The 15,070-nt window shown below is 42.4% G+C and overlaps 1 long non-coding RNA gene across 2 annotated transcripts in view; it reads left to right on the forward strand.

Annotated features, from left to right (window-relative positions):
• Window positions 1-11,072: 11,072 nt before the first annotated feature.
• Window positions 11,073-15,070, forward strand: part of LOC310673098 — a 31,844-nt gene continuing 27,846 nt past the window's right edge. For both annotated transcript variants that reach the window (XR_014508847.1, XR_014508848.1), the window contains exon 1: window positions 11,073-11,305. This is a non-coding gene — a long non-coding RNA (uncharacterized lncRNA). The remainder of the gene's footprint in view (window positions 11,306-15,070) is intronic.

The raw sequence follows: 15,070 nt of genomic DNA on the forward strand, positions 1-15,070 counted from the left end.
GGCTATTGCTCAGACAAATGCCCAGATGTTGACCTGGAAGTTATTAACAGGTCTGTGACTATATAATAAATGAATGATTGATTGACCGACCTGAAAGCCTTTATAGCCTTCATAGTTATGGGAAAATCAATGGCTTTTCCAGGACACGGGGCTGAGGAGCCACACTGGAACCTGAAGGAATAGCCATACCCTTTGCTAAGTGGATATGTCAGATCATGTGGTGTGCTACCACACTGGTAACATTCACTATATATGTGGGATTTGTAACTAATATCATTATATCTAATGTCATGCTCTACATGGGTAGAAGACCCTGAGGGTACAGTCACCAGATGGTATCCATTGCCACAGTACTTTCACATACTCATCTAAAGTCAACAAATGCCATTAATGAACTGGTTTGTTTGTTGTCTGTCTGTTTGGTTTCCTTGTCTATATCCTGCCACTTAGATGGGCCATTACTTGCGCAGGAAATTGAGATAACACTGCCTAAAACACAATGAGCTCAATCCAGGTAGGAAAGCACCAAACTTTAATACTATTTATTTCATTTTCATTGGTAATGTCAGCAAAAATGAAGAGCACCTTAGCATTCCTGGCAGCCTCACATTGGTCATATCATGGTATAAATAACCATCATATGATGCTGCCATAGAAACCTTAATTGAATTCCCCAAATTTCATTCAAACCTCAAAATATGCTAATAAGGTTTTTGAACTAGGATGAATATTTATTCTCCAGTGGATTTCCATTAATGCTGTTGCAATCTATCAGGAGCAAGTGATGTTAACCTTCATAAAAGCGAAAGGCTAAAGCTCTTTATAGATCTCACATGGCCAAGGTCCAATGGAGAGTCTTAAAACAAGTCTTGGGTAGTGTTATTGTTGATGGCCCTCAAATCATGCTTCTTCTGCCACAGGAAATTGCTTCATGAGTTATAAGTAAAATAAACACCCAAGCAAAGATTACATTCTCCTAAGCTCAACTAAGACAGATGCCAACCGATCATGGCACATGGACAATAGATTCTAAGTTAATCTGTAAATAAAACATGTACATATTTGATATTTAAATGTGCTAATGCTCAAAATTAATTCTGAGTCTGCCAGGTCTAGCAGAAAGGCTCAATTAATGTTTCTGGGAGTTGTTTTATCAGATGAAATGATTTATTCTCAAATGATTGTCAAGGTAAAGACACGAAGTCTGAACGAGTTTGGATTTGCATTTATCAGCAGCCTCAAAGAGCATCCCTCATGTATATTTCTTTTAATAAATAACTACAGATCTTTCAGAAACAAAGACACATTTAGGATGAAAGCCTGACTGCTAATTGTGGTAACGCCTCATGTCTTTGAGACAGGATTTTGTCTGTTTACTGAGATTGTTTAGGATGGCAGAATGTGTTGCTTCAGTGTGGCTGGCTGCATTCTTTTTAAATTTTTGTTACCCTTGAAATGTGCAATTAGGTTGAAATAGGATCTGGTGGGGGAAAAACAAGTTTTGTCCTTCTAGCAAGCTCCCCACACGTAAGTCAGGCCTGTTCCCCTCTGATCCGCAGGGAATTACTTATGGGAGTAAATCTGCCCAATGGCTCATAAGAAATCATGGTAAACCTAAAATAATGGTACAAATAACACCACTCAGCCTGTGGCAAATTACGACTTTTACAGGTATAGTGGGAAACCAACTTTTATGACAACACTAAAATGAGTGGTGGAAAACACCATAAAGTTTGTTGCTATTTCATAAAATAGTGTGCCACATATAAGGGAAAGGATATGAACTTTCTGTGAGTGTGGATGTAACTGAGATGATATAAATTTCCCTCCATTGTAACTGCTAGGGACTTTTCTTTGTATTTTAACCTTTTGTGAGATATGGAAAAACCAATATAACATACTTAAAACAAGTGCTGGTGTGTATAGGCAAGTACTGCTACATACCCAGGGTCTTTAATATTCAGAACCAAATTATATTGATCAGAGTCTAAAAAGAATATCCAACACAGACGATTTCTTACTAAAAAGAAGGGCAAAAATGAGCTAGTTTTCCCTTTTTAACTTCGACTTATTGCAGATAGCTAAACACATGTTTAACAACGCTTTCCCTGAAATCAATAGAACTTCAATTTCATTAAAACTGATTGTACTTTTCATTTCGATCATGTACCAATATCTCATTACCATGTAGTTGTCAATAGTCTCTCAAGTCTGTTAAAACAGTCCAGGGGAAAATGTTGTTTCCATTCTTTTCCAATCAGCTTGTAAAATAAGTTATATATGATTAAAGGAATAATTTTGAGAAAAGGTAAATATCATGGCTGTCTCACACAATTAAAATCACATGTAGAGTGCTTTTATATATTTGGCAACAAATTGGAAAATGGAATGGTTCAGAAATGTTTGGTCTTCTAATATGTGAAGAAAAGGACTCATGAAATTGAGATTATGAGCATTTGCTTAGAATTCCTAATGGTTTAAGCCAGGAGTCATACAATTGTGATATTGAATATTGTTGTAAATTGCCTTCATTTTTTCCTCCTAGCTTTCATCTTGACCAGGCATGGACAAACTCCGGCCCTTCAGATGTTTGAGACTACAATTCCCATCACCCCTAGCTAACAGGACCAGTGGTAAGGGGTGATGGGAATTGTAGTCCCAAACATCCGGAGGGCCAGAGTTTGCCTATGCCTGATCTTGACTATCAGTGTCTGCTAAGCTGGAAAGCGCCAAGGACAATGATTCTGAATTGACTGAATTTCCTCCACCCTGCACTGAAATGGAAAAGTGTGTGCCCTAGACCCCATTAGGTGTCACTGTGGGCTCCTTCAGGAAGAAAGGCTGTACAGTGGTACCTTGGTTCTCAAATGGCTTATTTGATGAACAAATTGACTTCCAACTGCCAAAAACCTGAAAGTAAGTGTTTCTGTTTTTGAATGTTTTTTGGAAGCCGAATGTCCAATGCGGCTTCTGCTTGAGTGCAGGAAGCTCCTGCAGCCAATCAGAAGCCATGCCTTGGTTTTCAAACAGTTTTGGGAGTCGAATGGACCTCCAGAATGGATTAAGTTTGAGAACCAAGGTACCACTGTATATGAATTGGATGGATGATGCATGCCCTGGGTTATGGCTTGGTTATGCAAAGTCCATTGTCCTCCACGTCATAATACAATACCCTAATACTGTTCATGCTTTACTCTTCAAAAAGGAAACCTCTTCATCTGTAAGAAGCATGTGGCTGAGCACACTAGCCTTGTAAAAGCCCACTTCATACATTCGCCCCTCAGCCCAGGGCAGGTTGGAGCCTGAGTGGGCAGAGATCCACACCAGGACCTTATGGGTAAGTCATACCCATACTGAGTCATACTCCTGTGCCCATCCACATTTCCAGATAGTGCCTGAGCACAACACCTAGCATTCATCACGTTGGCAACACCAAGAGCCTTCATTAGTTTTAGAAAGTGTCCTTGATATTTCCAGACCTTTTATGTCCTTGGAAACTCCCTTTCAGCAAACATCCTGTTCTCCATTTTCCCTAATGGTATAATTGCTTTCAGACCCCTGAACAAAGTGTGTGCTTTTTCAAGAATGGTCCTCAGGCCTAATCCTACCACCAGGCAAAGTGAGGCATATCATGAAAGGGCAAGGAAATATTGGTTATATAATTTATTTCTATTGCCTTTATGGAATCTCTGCCTCAGTTGCCAAAATAGCTTAGCTGGCCTTTGCTCCTACGTACAATTTGCAGCTCCAGCCCAGGCAGCAAAATGGGCCAGACCTGATGCTTTTGCTGGCATCAATGCTGCTGCCATTCACAGCTCTTTCTCTCTCAAAGCTCCCAGCTTGGTGCCAGTTTTTGTACTGCTGCATGAAGGCTACTGCATGCATGCTTTTCCTGTGGGCTTCCTCCCAGGTCCCTGGAAGCAGAGAAGAGCCATCATGGCCACTTGCTGCTGATAACTTTATCCTCCATGAATTTGTTGAATGTTCTTTTAAAGCCATCCAACATGGTGGCCATCACTGCCTCCTATGGGAGTGTGTTCCAGAGTTTAACTATGTCTTGCATGAATAAGTTCTTTCGTTTATCCATCCTGAATCTTCCAACGTTCAGCTTCATTAGATGTTTGTGAGTTCTGGTATCACGAGAGAGGGAGAAAAGAAACTTTCCCTACCTGCTTTCCCCATGTTATGCATAATTTTATAGACTTCTATCAGGACAACCTCTTACTCTCCTCTTCTACAAACTAAAAATTCCCAAATGCTGCAACTTTTCTTCCTCCTCTTCCTGATCATTCTGGTTGCCCCTTTCTGAACCTTTTCAAACCCTACAATATCCTTTCTGATGTGAGCTGACTGGAACTGTACATAATATTCCAAAAGTGGTTACACCATAGGTAAAAAGGTAAAGGAGCCCTGGACGGTTAAGTCCAGTCAAAGGCGACTGTAGGGTTGCGGGGCTCATCTTGCTTTCAGACCGAGGGAGCCAGCATTTGTCCACAGACAGCTTTCTGGGTCATGTGACCAGCATTACTAAACCACTTCTGGCGCAACGGAACACCATGACGGAAACCAGAGAGCATGGAATTACCGTCCCGTCCCAGCTGTACCTATTTATCTACTTGCACTGGTGTGCTTTCAAATTGCTAGGATAGCAGAAGGTGGGACAGAGCAATGGGAGATCACTTCGTCATGGGGATTCCAACTGCTGACCTTTTGATCGGTAAGTCCAAGAGGCTCAGTGGTTTAGACCACAGCGCCACTTGCGTCCCAATGGTTGCACCATAGATTTGTATAATGGCAGTAAGATACTGGTGGTTTCGTTTCCAATTCCTTTCCCAATGATCCCTAGCATGGAATATTTCTTTTTCATAGCTGCAGCACTCTGGCCTGACACCCTTGTTGAACTATCCACTACAACTCCAAGGTCTCTTCCCTGGTCAAATCACCACCATTTCAGACCTCATGAATGTATACCTGAAATTAAGCACATGCATCTCTTTGCACTTGTTTACATTGAATTGCATTTGCCATTTGCTACCCATTCACTCAGCTTGCAGAAGTCCTTTTGCTGCTCTTCTCAATCTCTTTCTGTACTTTTAAACATGAACTGAATATGGCCATGATTTTAATGCGCTAACTGCAACTCTCATGCCTAGTAATGACGTGGGGAATGGGAATTTGAAACAGGCAAGTCCTACTAGAATGCACTTCAGGTTAGGCGATCTCTGTTCCCACAGTGAAGTCTTTGGTGAGGGATCAGCACAAAAATGAGTCGCAGGATATAACAAGGTTGAAGTACATAAGCTGAGGGAGAACCTGGAAGGAATAAATGGGTGTAGGAATAGGATGAGACACGCCTGCTTTGTAAATTACAATTCCTACAGAGAGATCAATTTCCACAAAGGAGAAACTATGTACACTGCAATATTTGAAGTGCAGTGCAAGTGTCATGTCTACAAAGATAACTGCTGCACATATTGGCACTGAGGAGGTATATTCATGGAAGGAAGGAGAAAAAAATCCCTCTGAATCAGCGATGCTGCAATGCACACACTTTTTCATTGACGGAGATGGACTTCTGTATAAGAAATTGCAATCTATTAATTGACCCACAGAGGGGAAAAAGAAGGGCATCAATGTCAATGCAGCAATTTCAAACAAGAGTGTATTCTGCTCATCAAATGGGCAGACACATGCTGAATTCACAAAATGAAAAAGCAGAGGTGTCATGAATGCCAGACTACGTCTGCTACCTAGATATTTACAAAAAAAATGTTTGCCAAGGTGCTCTGTAATGATCTGAAAAGAGCAGAAAGCCCTTTGGATGGCAGTCCAGCTCGTGTCTCGACACCATCACATTTTGTCTGCCATGTAGTTGCACAAAAAGAGAAGAATGAAATGTTATCTAGAAGAGCAACCAAAGCTTAAGCAGGAAAATATGGATGGGCATTTTGTTTGAAAGCCAAAGCAAATCATTTGGCCACTAAAAGCAAAAAATTACGAAATGAAAAGCTGCTCTGCTGTTTCAGCCTCCTGATTAACAATAAAGGTGCAACAGTTTGATCGGCAGGAAGCTAGAAGCAAGCACTGGCAGAGCCATCTTCTGTTTGCCTTTCAAACATGGCACTCCACAGATGCTGCTAATGAATATTGGCTGCCTGGCACAGGGTTTATGCAGGAGTGTTTCTGTCACAAGCACCATTTTAGCCACTTTATCTAATAGAATAATATAAATTTTTAAGCCTTAATTTCTCCTGGGCAGGTTTTTAAAGTTCAGAATGAATCCTAACTCCATGCCTCCTCTTTTCTCATCCCCCGTCCACCAACTTCATTGGGTGGCTTGCGTCTGTTTCTTCATGACCGTGTAGTTTCAAGCTGAATGAATGGGTATTTTGTATTTTTCAGATTATTATTATAATAATATTTTATATGCTGGCATTCTGACTGGGTTGCCCCAGCCACTCTAGTGTAGTTATAAAACTACAGTAAGACATCACACATTAAAAACTTCCCTATACAAGGCTGCCTTCAAGACATTTTGCTACCTGAGGCAGAACAACAAATTGTGTTTCGCCTCTTAAGGCAACCTGCATAATACTCAGGGGTGGCCATGTTATTCTGGAACCTAAGGCTGGCTAAATAAATAAATAAAATACCATAAGTAAAAGCACAACAATAATAATAAATGACACAATAAACAACCAGTTGTCCTTTCATGATATGCAAAATAAGCTGCCTGAGGCAGACATCTCTCACTACAGCTAGTCCTGTACACTATTTATGCTTATTCAGATTTTTTTTTTTATTAAAGTAGCAGTGCTTGAGTTGCATTGGTTATGAATTCATTTAACACTCTTTCCATCTTTCTGTATATTGGGATCAACTTAAATGTTTAGTAAATGTTGAGAAGCAGTGGCGGAGCTTCATGCTCTGGCACCGGGGGGGGCGAAGAACAGGCAGAGGCGGGGCTTGTGCATGTCCTGGGGGTGGGGGTACCACCTGTGGGGGCGTGGCGCCCAGTGTGGGCAGCGGGCAACCGCGATGGCACCCTGCCATCAACAAAAGAACCTCCACTTGCACACAGGGGATTTCTTCCTTCTTGCTCTGTGTACCACAAAATTGACTTGGGGTGTGTGTGTCAAGAAAACCCCTAGAACAGCACAAAGTATTATAGGGGAGCTGACAAGAAGTCCCTGACATGAAGGGGGAGTAGAGGGGATTGTTCCGTCTAGCAAGCCAAAATGCTTGCCCTCACAGAACGATCACCTTCGTGTGGCATTGAATTCCTCCCTACATGTAATTATTTGAAAGTTACAATTGTGCTCACATTTGAGACACTTCATGGAATAATCCTTGTACAGTGGTACCTCGGGTTACAGACGCTTCAGGTTACAGACTCCTTTGCTAACCCAGAAATAGTACCTCAGGTACTATTTCTACTATAACTTTGCTTCAGGATGAGAACAGAAATCACACAGCGGCAGCACGGTGACAGCGGGAGGCCCCATTAGCTAAAGTGGTACCTCAGGTTAAGAACAGTTTCAGTTTAAGAACGGACCTCCAGAACGAATTAAGTTCTTAACCCGAGATACCACTGTAAATCACAAACAGGTGTTACCTCTGTTCAAACCTAGTAGAACATACCGTATTTTTCACCCTATAGGACGCACTTTTCCCCCTCCAAAAATGAAGGGGAAATCTGTGTGCGTCCTATGGGGTGAATACAGGCTTTCGCTGAAGCTTGGAGAGCGAGAAGGGTCGGTGCGCACCAACCCCTCTCACTCTCCAGGCTTCAGGAAGCTATCAGCAAGCCTGGGGAGCCCGCAGGAGTTCCTGCGGGGCTCCCCACGCTGCAGATAGCAGCCTGCCGCCCGGCGCACAAGCACCCTGAAGCAGAGCGCCCCGCGCGCCGGGCAGACATCCACAGCCTGGGGAGCCCTGCGGGAGTTCCTGCAGGGCTCCCTAGGCTGCGGATAGCAGCCTGCTGCATGGAACACGGGGCGTGCTGAAGCAGAGCGCCCCGCACTTCGGGCAGACATCGGCCAGCCCCACAAGCTCGGGGGGCAGCGGGGAGGCGGAGCGCCGCCATACTGCTGTTCCCCGACCTGGTTTGGTTTCCCCGACCTGGTTCCCCCCCCCCTTTATTTCCCTCCCAAAAAACTAGGTGTGTCCTATGGGACGAAAAATACGGTATGCAGGATCAGCATATAGGGCAGAGATGTAGGCATGGGACTAGAAATCTAATTCAATAAAAACTATTTGTCATGATGAGAATTCCCACCAGACATGTCCAAGGCTTGCCCAAGTGATGAAGACCTGTCTGTTGGGCTCCTGGCTGGGTCATAACAGTGCCTGATACCAACTTTGTGTCATATCACAATCAATTGTCACTCTGAATCAAGCTGTTGATTCAGTTCTCTGTTAAAAATAACAACATTAATTACTACCAGTGTTTAGCCCCATAATGTGCAATGGCAGAGTGGCTGCTTGCACCACCACGGAACTCAGTTAGGTTTTTTATATAGAAATCTAAATTTGGGGAGCTTCCTATAGAGTAGTAAATTTGGATTGATAAAGCTGAAAGCTTCGACTGGGTGATGTATTCACTCAGCACTGCAAATGCTTCACCACAATGTGAAGCATTTGCTGATCTCCACATGTGCTGATCTCCACATGTCTTCTCTCAGCTACACCAAATAAGACATGGGAATGGTTCTTGCACTTTATTAGCAACTAGGATCCCATATACAGAAACTCTTATCACCACACTGTGGTTATGTCACTGATATGCTGAGTGACTGACTACATGAATTCTCTGGACTGCATGAGGAGTTTCCATGTGAACAATGGCCACATCCAGGAATGGCCAACTACGGTATAGAAACTCCATTGGGCTGATCCATATGGTTAGAGTTGCAGACTAAGGTGCAATCTACACACGTTAAAACATTGTGAAAATGCTTTTTTTTTAAAAAAAAAAAAAATCATTTTGAAAAATGCATTGAATTTGCTATAGCTTAGAGCAGGCATAGGCAACCTTTGGCCCTCCAGATGTTTTGGCCTACAACTCCCATGATCCCTAGCTAACAGGACCAGTGTTCAGGAATGATGGGAATTGTAGTCCAAAACATCTGGAGGTTGCCTATGCCTGGCTTAGAGTCACCATCTAGTGTCACAAATGTATATTGCACTTTACAACACATTCAAAACATTGTATTTGCGGCTATGCAGCTGAGTCCTAAGACTAGAGAGATCCATTTTCAAAATACTACTCAGCTGTGATGCTGATGACCTTGAACCAGTCATTCTTGTTCTTAGCCTGAACTACGTTTTAGGCTTGCACACCATGCTGTGCTCCTTGGAAGAAGGATGGTAGTCAGGTTGGCATCTAATCAAGCAGATTTGTTAGTGCAAGGACTTCTGGCTGGGCAATGGAATTTCCCTTCACCCTGCATACCTCCCCCAAACTGCTCCAGAGGGTTGGGGGAAACCGAGAACAAATTTGTGGGGGGGGGGGGGTTTGGAGGGGGTGAAGAGAAGAGAGAAGGGAAATTCTATGGGGCAGCCAGAGATTCTTGTACTAAATCAGGCATAGGCAAACTCCGGCCCTCCAGATGTTTGGGACTACAATTCCCATCATCCCTAGCTAACAGGACCAGTGGTCAGGGATGATGGGAATTGTAGTCCCAAACATCTGGAGGGCCGGAGTTTGCCTATGCATGTACTAAATGAACTACTTTGTTGGATATTGTCCTGAATGAATGAATGAATGAATGAAGTATTTCCAGTCTCAAATTTAAACATTCTTTGCACTAGTCCTGAAAACACAGATCACTCTACCAGAATTATCCTCAGGCAGCAAATCCGAAGTCTCATTAAAGAGTGATGGATATAGTCAGCTATTTCATTTATCATTATTTTTAACCTGTGGAAATCGCAGTTTGGATTTCTGCCTCATGTGCCCAAATTCATCAGATCAGTCCTGGCAAAACACTTTGGCCATTTTTAGCATTTACAGCTAGCACAGCTTAGCAACACATCTATGTGGTGAATTTCATGTGTAAAGTTAATTAGGTAGCAACTTATTACATGCTGGTTGCATGTTCACCTTCCGAGTTTTGATACCAGCCCTAAATACTACTACTGGGGAGTTGCTCAGGTTGCCTGGGCCAACTATATGCAAGAAATTCCTATTTGTTTATCAAAGGACAGCAATCACTTTTTTCCTACCCTCCCTTCTACACAGCAAGAGGGCTGCTAATTAGAGACCCTAGACCTCAGGCTTTAGCCTTGGGGTTATCTATAACTATGTTTGCTAGCTTTCATTTCTAGCCAACAGGATGGCTGCTTACAATTGTTGCCTGTGGAAGATTATTACCTATACCCAAAGCAAGACAGAAACAAAGATGAAATAAATCACCAGGAACACATTGCACCAACTTTTTCTTTCTCTGTATATTTTATGTGAGGAAATATGCCAATGTTCTTTGTTGTAAATGTTAAACATCCTCTTCATGTTCATTAACAGAAAAATGTATTTACCATAGGAAGGCATTCAGAGAATACAGGTGAATTTTGCACTAACTGAGGTAGTGAATCCACAGACCGATAGTTAGCACAGATCCCTAGCAGAAGGATGTGCAGCTGAAGCTAGGGGCAGCACGTCCTGTTTCACTGCTTGAGGTGAAACAAGAAGTGCTGCGTGAGGAAGCAAAGTACGTATCTCACCCTGTGTACTCCAGAGTAAGGACAGAATGAAACAAATTGATAGTGTAAATGTAACATCAGTATTGGATTCTAAACCACCAAATATTTTCATGAGATGCCCAGGTAGGACCACTGGTGGCTGTGAGGAGGTGGGCAGAGTATTCATTTATTCTATGTACAAGGGTAATTGTTTAGCGTTATGAATGTTTTGTACTATGCTTAAATACCATAGCTTGAAATAAATCACGAAGAAAAACTGTATCTGATTAGGCCTCTGAACTCTATGAACATGACTGCTTACAGGAGCCTTGGTGACTGTTGCTAAGGAACACAGCATCTTTGGCGGTTAACACTATTGAAGGGGAATGTCCCGGGTATACTGATCAGGAGTATTAGAAGAAAATGATCTGATTGGGGTTCTGAGGGTCACTCTTAAAACTCCTATGTAGCAGGAGGTCCTGCAAGATGACCACATGTCGTTGGCCAGAGGCTGAGGCCATCAGAGAATAAAAGGCCATGTGAAGCCCTGTCAGGGGTCAGTTGGCGCTGGAATCAACCAGAGAGAGGCAGACAGAAGGCTAAGAAAAATGAGATAAAACTGGTGAGATTAAGGGCCTTTCCACACCTTGCATTTGCAGTGGAATAGTTTCTGTTTGATCTGATTTTGTAGCATATTGTCTGCACCTTTGCTCACACGTTGCTGCTATTAGAAAGTGAGTGTGGGGTTTTCCTTTCCACACTAATGGTGGATTGTACCTGAATTGAAAATAGTTCCATGGCTGTAGCTACACACTTAACAAACCCTTGTGTTCCTCCAGCCAGTAAATATTGCAGTTATGAGCATGCACACCGGGGTAATAATAATAAATTTTATTTATACCCCACCCTTCCCAGTTTAAAAACCGGGTTCAGGGCTGCTAACAGCAAATATAAAAGTGCTTTCATGGCTTTTAAAAAGTGTTATTGAATGCCTAGTATTCCTCAGTACTGATTTTGTGGAGGCAATGGAGATTGGAAGAGGAACTATGTGTCTGCCTGAGCTTATGGCGAACTGGTTAATGTGATGCAATTTTATCTTCCATTAATGAGTGCTATTATGGGAAATACTTCAATTAGTTACCACCATCTCTATCTTCCATGTTCCTCGTTTAACTGAGCTCACAAACCGACAGCTCACACTGTTCAGAGGCAAGCGGCAGGAAACAAACACCTCCCAAACCACACCTACCAACCCCAAGCCGCTCCCCATAGAAACTGGGATCATGCTTGTATACATGCCACACAAATCAAATATTGAGAATCCATCGCAATAGTTGAATTCACAAAAGTTGCATTCAACACCCGCCCCCAGTGAAAAAAGAAACATTCTTCCAGAATACTAGCTGAATGATGCCAATGTCATGTGACAACATACAAAAATAGGGTTGCCATATTTCAAAAAGTGAAAATCCAGACACAAAAGTTGTTGAACTTCTTTTGGCAAAGTTGTGGACAGATTTACACCTGGCCACTGCGTCCAGCTGCAGTATTCCAGCTATCTACGGGAAATTCCAGGTGAATAGCAACCATAGCAAAAAGAAAATGGGTGGGGGAGCAAATATTCCACTGTAAGTGGTAAGTGCAGAATGGCCCCAAGGCTGAGGAGACGTTCAGCAGGCTACCAAAGCTGGTAGACTTAACAAGTCTTCAGCAAGGAAGTAACTGAAAACCCAGTGGGGGAGCTTCATGCTCCAGCACCGGGGGGTGGAGAGCAGGCGGGGTGGGGCTGGCGCACGTCTTGTGAGCGTGGCGTGCTGCCCGTGGGGGCATGGCACCCAGTGCAGGCGGGGGAGCAGCCGGAATGGCACCCTGCCAGGATCGTGCTGCTGTGGGTGGTGTGCTCCCCCCGCACTCCTTGTGGAAACCTCAAGTTATACTGGCTCATGTGAAAAATTAACTTCAGGGGGAAAGCCCTCATTCTGACTGAATGTTCATTAGACCAGCCTTTCTCAGCCTTGGGTCCCCAGATGTTGTTGGACTACAGCTCCCATCATCTCTAGCTAGCAGGACTGGATCAGGGATGATTGGAGCTATGATCCAACAACATCTGGGGACCCACAGGTTGAGAAAGTTTGCATTAGGCCAATGAGATGGGGAGTGAGGGCTGGACCTGAGAAAAGACTTACAGTAAGTTCAGAACTGAAACTAATGCTGTTCTGTGAGTGCTGGCTTGGGATGAGGAGAGATGCAAGATTTCCTTTTTTTTTTTTTTTTTTAAGGTACATGGTGGCAGCAGGAGTTCATTAACAGGATTAAGTTACAATTTTTCTCCACAGTGGCTTTTGGAGCCACTATTGTAAATTTGCTTTGGCACTTCATTGTGGCATAGGAAAGACTACCAATAACTGTGTTGTACTTCACAATTCTCTAGAATTTCACTGAACAAAACTATGCAGTCATTAGTGTCTTTTATTTTGGCAATAATACATTCACAGATCTCTAGGTAGATATTTTTCTATTAATAGAGAGATAAAGAATTAATTTTACACTTAAGTTCTCAAATTTACATGGCTAACTAAGATCTCATGGCTTTGTGGTATAACAGGCAAAGCACAGATATTAATTTGTCTAAAAGAAATTATTCATTTTGATGTTTGCTCATTTCTGGATCTCTAATTTGAACTAACCTCTGCTGACAAAGCAGCTAACACCCTCATTCTGAGAGGGCTGTACCAATAGCAGACTCTTATGCTTCCATACAACTTGTTCATTCCAGTGTGGTGTTTGGAGGATGGCGCACCAAGCTCAATAATTTGTAACTCATTAACGAAAAATTAGATGAAATACAGTGGAATCTTTGTAACAGCTCTATAATTTACTCAATCTGCAAAGAATTAAAATTTCATTAGGAATCAATAAACTATCAGCTACAGTGATGTGAAGTGTATCCATTATTGATATTCAGAATTATTTTCATTTTTAGAGCGGGGGAAAACAAGTTGAGCTGGCTTTTGAGAATTATGCAAAGGATCAATAGAAAATACAGCAAACAAAAGACCGTGCAGTTCTGTATTTCTTGAAAGTGCCATGGCTGTTTCTTTCAAGTCTGACATTACTAAGCGCTGCTGTGTTGGAGACACGGTCTATTGTTTATCATATAATTTCAGACAAATCAAAAGCTTCCCAAATGCTATGTAAATCAGTCCCTTTCCTTTGCCTTCTAATATAGTCATTCAGCTTATGCACATCTTTCTTTAATGATTGAAGAGGGGGGAAATCAAAAGGTGTTTCTTTCTCGGATAGAAATGAATAATATGTATTGAAAACATTTAAATGTTGATTTCATGCTCTGCTGTTCAGTGCTCTTTGCTTTTTAGAAGCCCCTGGGAACAGGGCAGCGCTGTTCATTTTGTCCACAACTGACACAGAGTGCCATCTCAAGAATGGCAAATTACTGATAAAGAACTCAGTGGGGGTTATGTTTCTATGCAAGATTTGGAAGCTTGCTAGAATCATAGTATTCTATTGGCCCAAACTTTACTAAACTTATAAGAAATGAAGACCTCTGTAGAGTAGGGCTTTGGCGTATACATAGAGCTAAGTACTATGACATGTAACTTCTGATTGTCCTGAACTGGTGTACATTGCCTGCATGGTGATATTGCCTGCACATCAAAAATGAGGACTCAAGAGACCTCAAATGTTACATGTGTTCAAAGATAATGTGGGGATCTGTGGCAAACTGTACCAAACCATTTAGTGTGGGCATGTGAAACCTGTGTAACTGGAGAAGCGGAAACCTCATGCCCACCATTCTGGGGAAAAGCACTTCAGTGGAGACCCATCACCATATGTCTGTAATGAGATGCAATGTTTTCTACTGCCCTGTACAGGGGTCCATGTATAGGGGTCCCAAGAAAAGCAAACCAAAAAGCCTCCCAAATGGCTGTGAATGGAATGTGCTTAGGGAACTGCCCTTCATCCAGGAATGCCTCAGGGTGCAGGCCATTGGTATTCATTTTAATCCAGTTACTTGCTCACGCCAAAAACCAATTGGAATAAAATGAAACAGCCAAACAATGAGGCCCAAATCCACTTTAAACCAATCACATAAGGGACAGTATGGAGTAGATTTATTAGCCTTTGCATAATTTAAAAATCGATGGCCTTTTAAACTCTCTCTCTTACTCAGTGTCTCTCTCTCTGTGTTATTATGGTATGTATTTTTGTGTTTTTGTATTGTAAACTACGCCGTGACCTTTGGATGAAAGACGGTATAGAAAATTAATTAATAATAACAATGTGAACCAGAAGACCAATTGAGGACCCCCCCAATCCCTACCCAACTCCCAATTTGCACAGTCCACACTGCCTAATATGCTTATCC

This window comes from Podarcis tiliguerta (assembly GCF_965153285.1).
Source record: "Podarcis tiliguerta genome assembly, chromosome: 2".
Taxonomy (NCBI): Eukaryota; Metazoa; Chordata; class Lepidosauria; order Squamata; family Lacertidae; genus Podarcis; species Podarcis tiliguerta.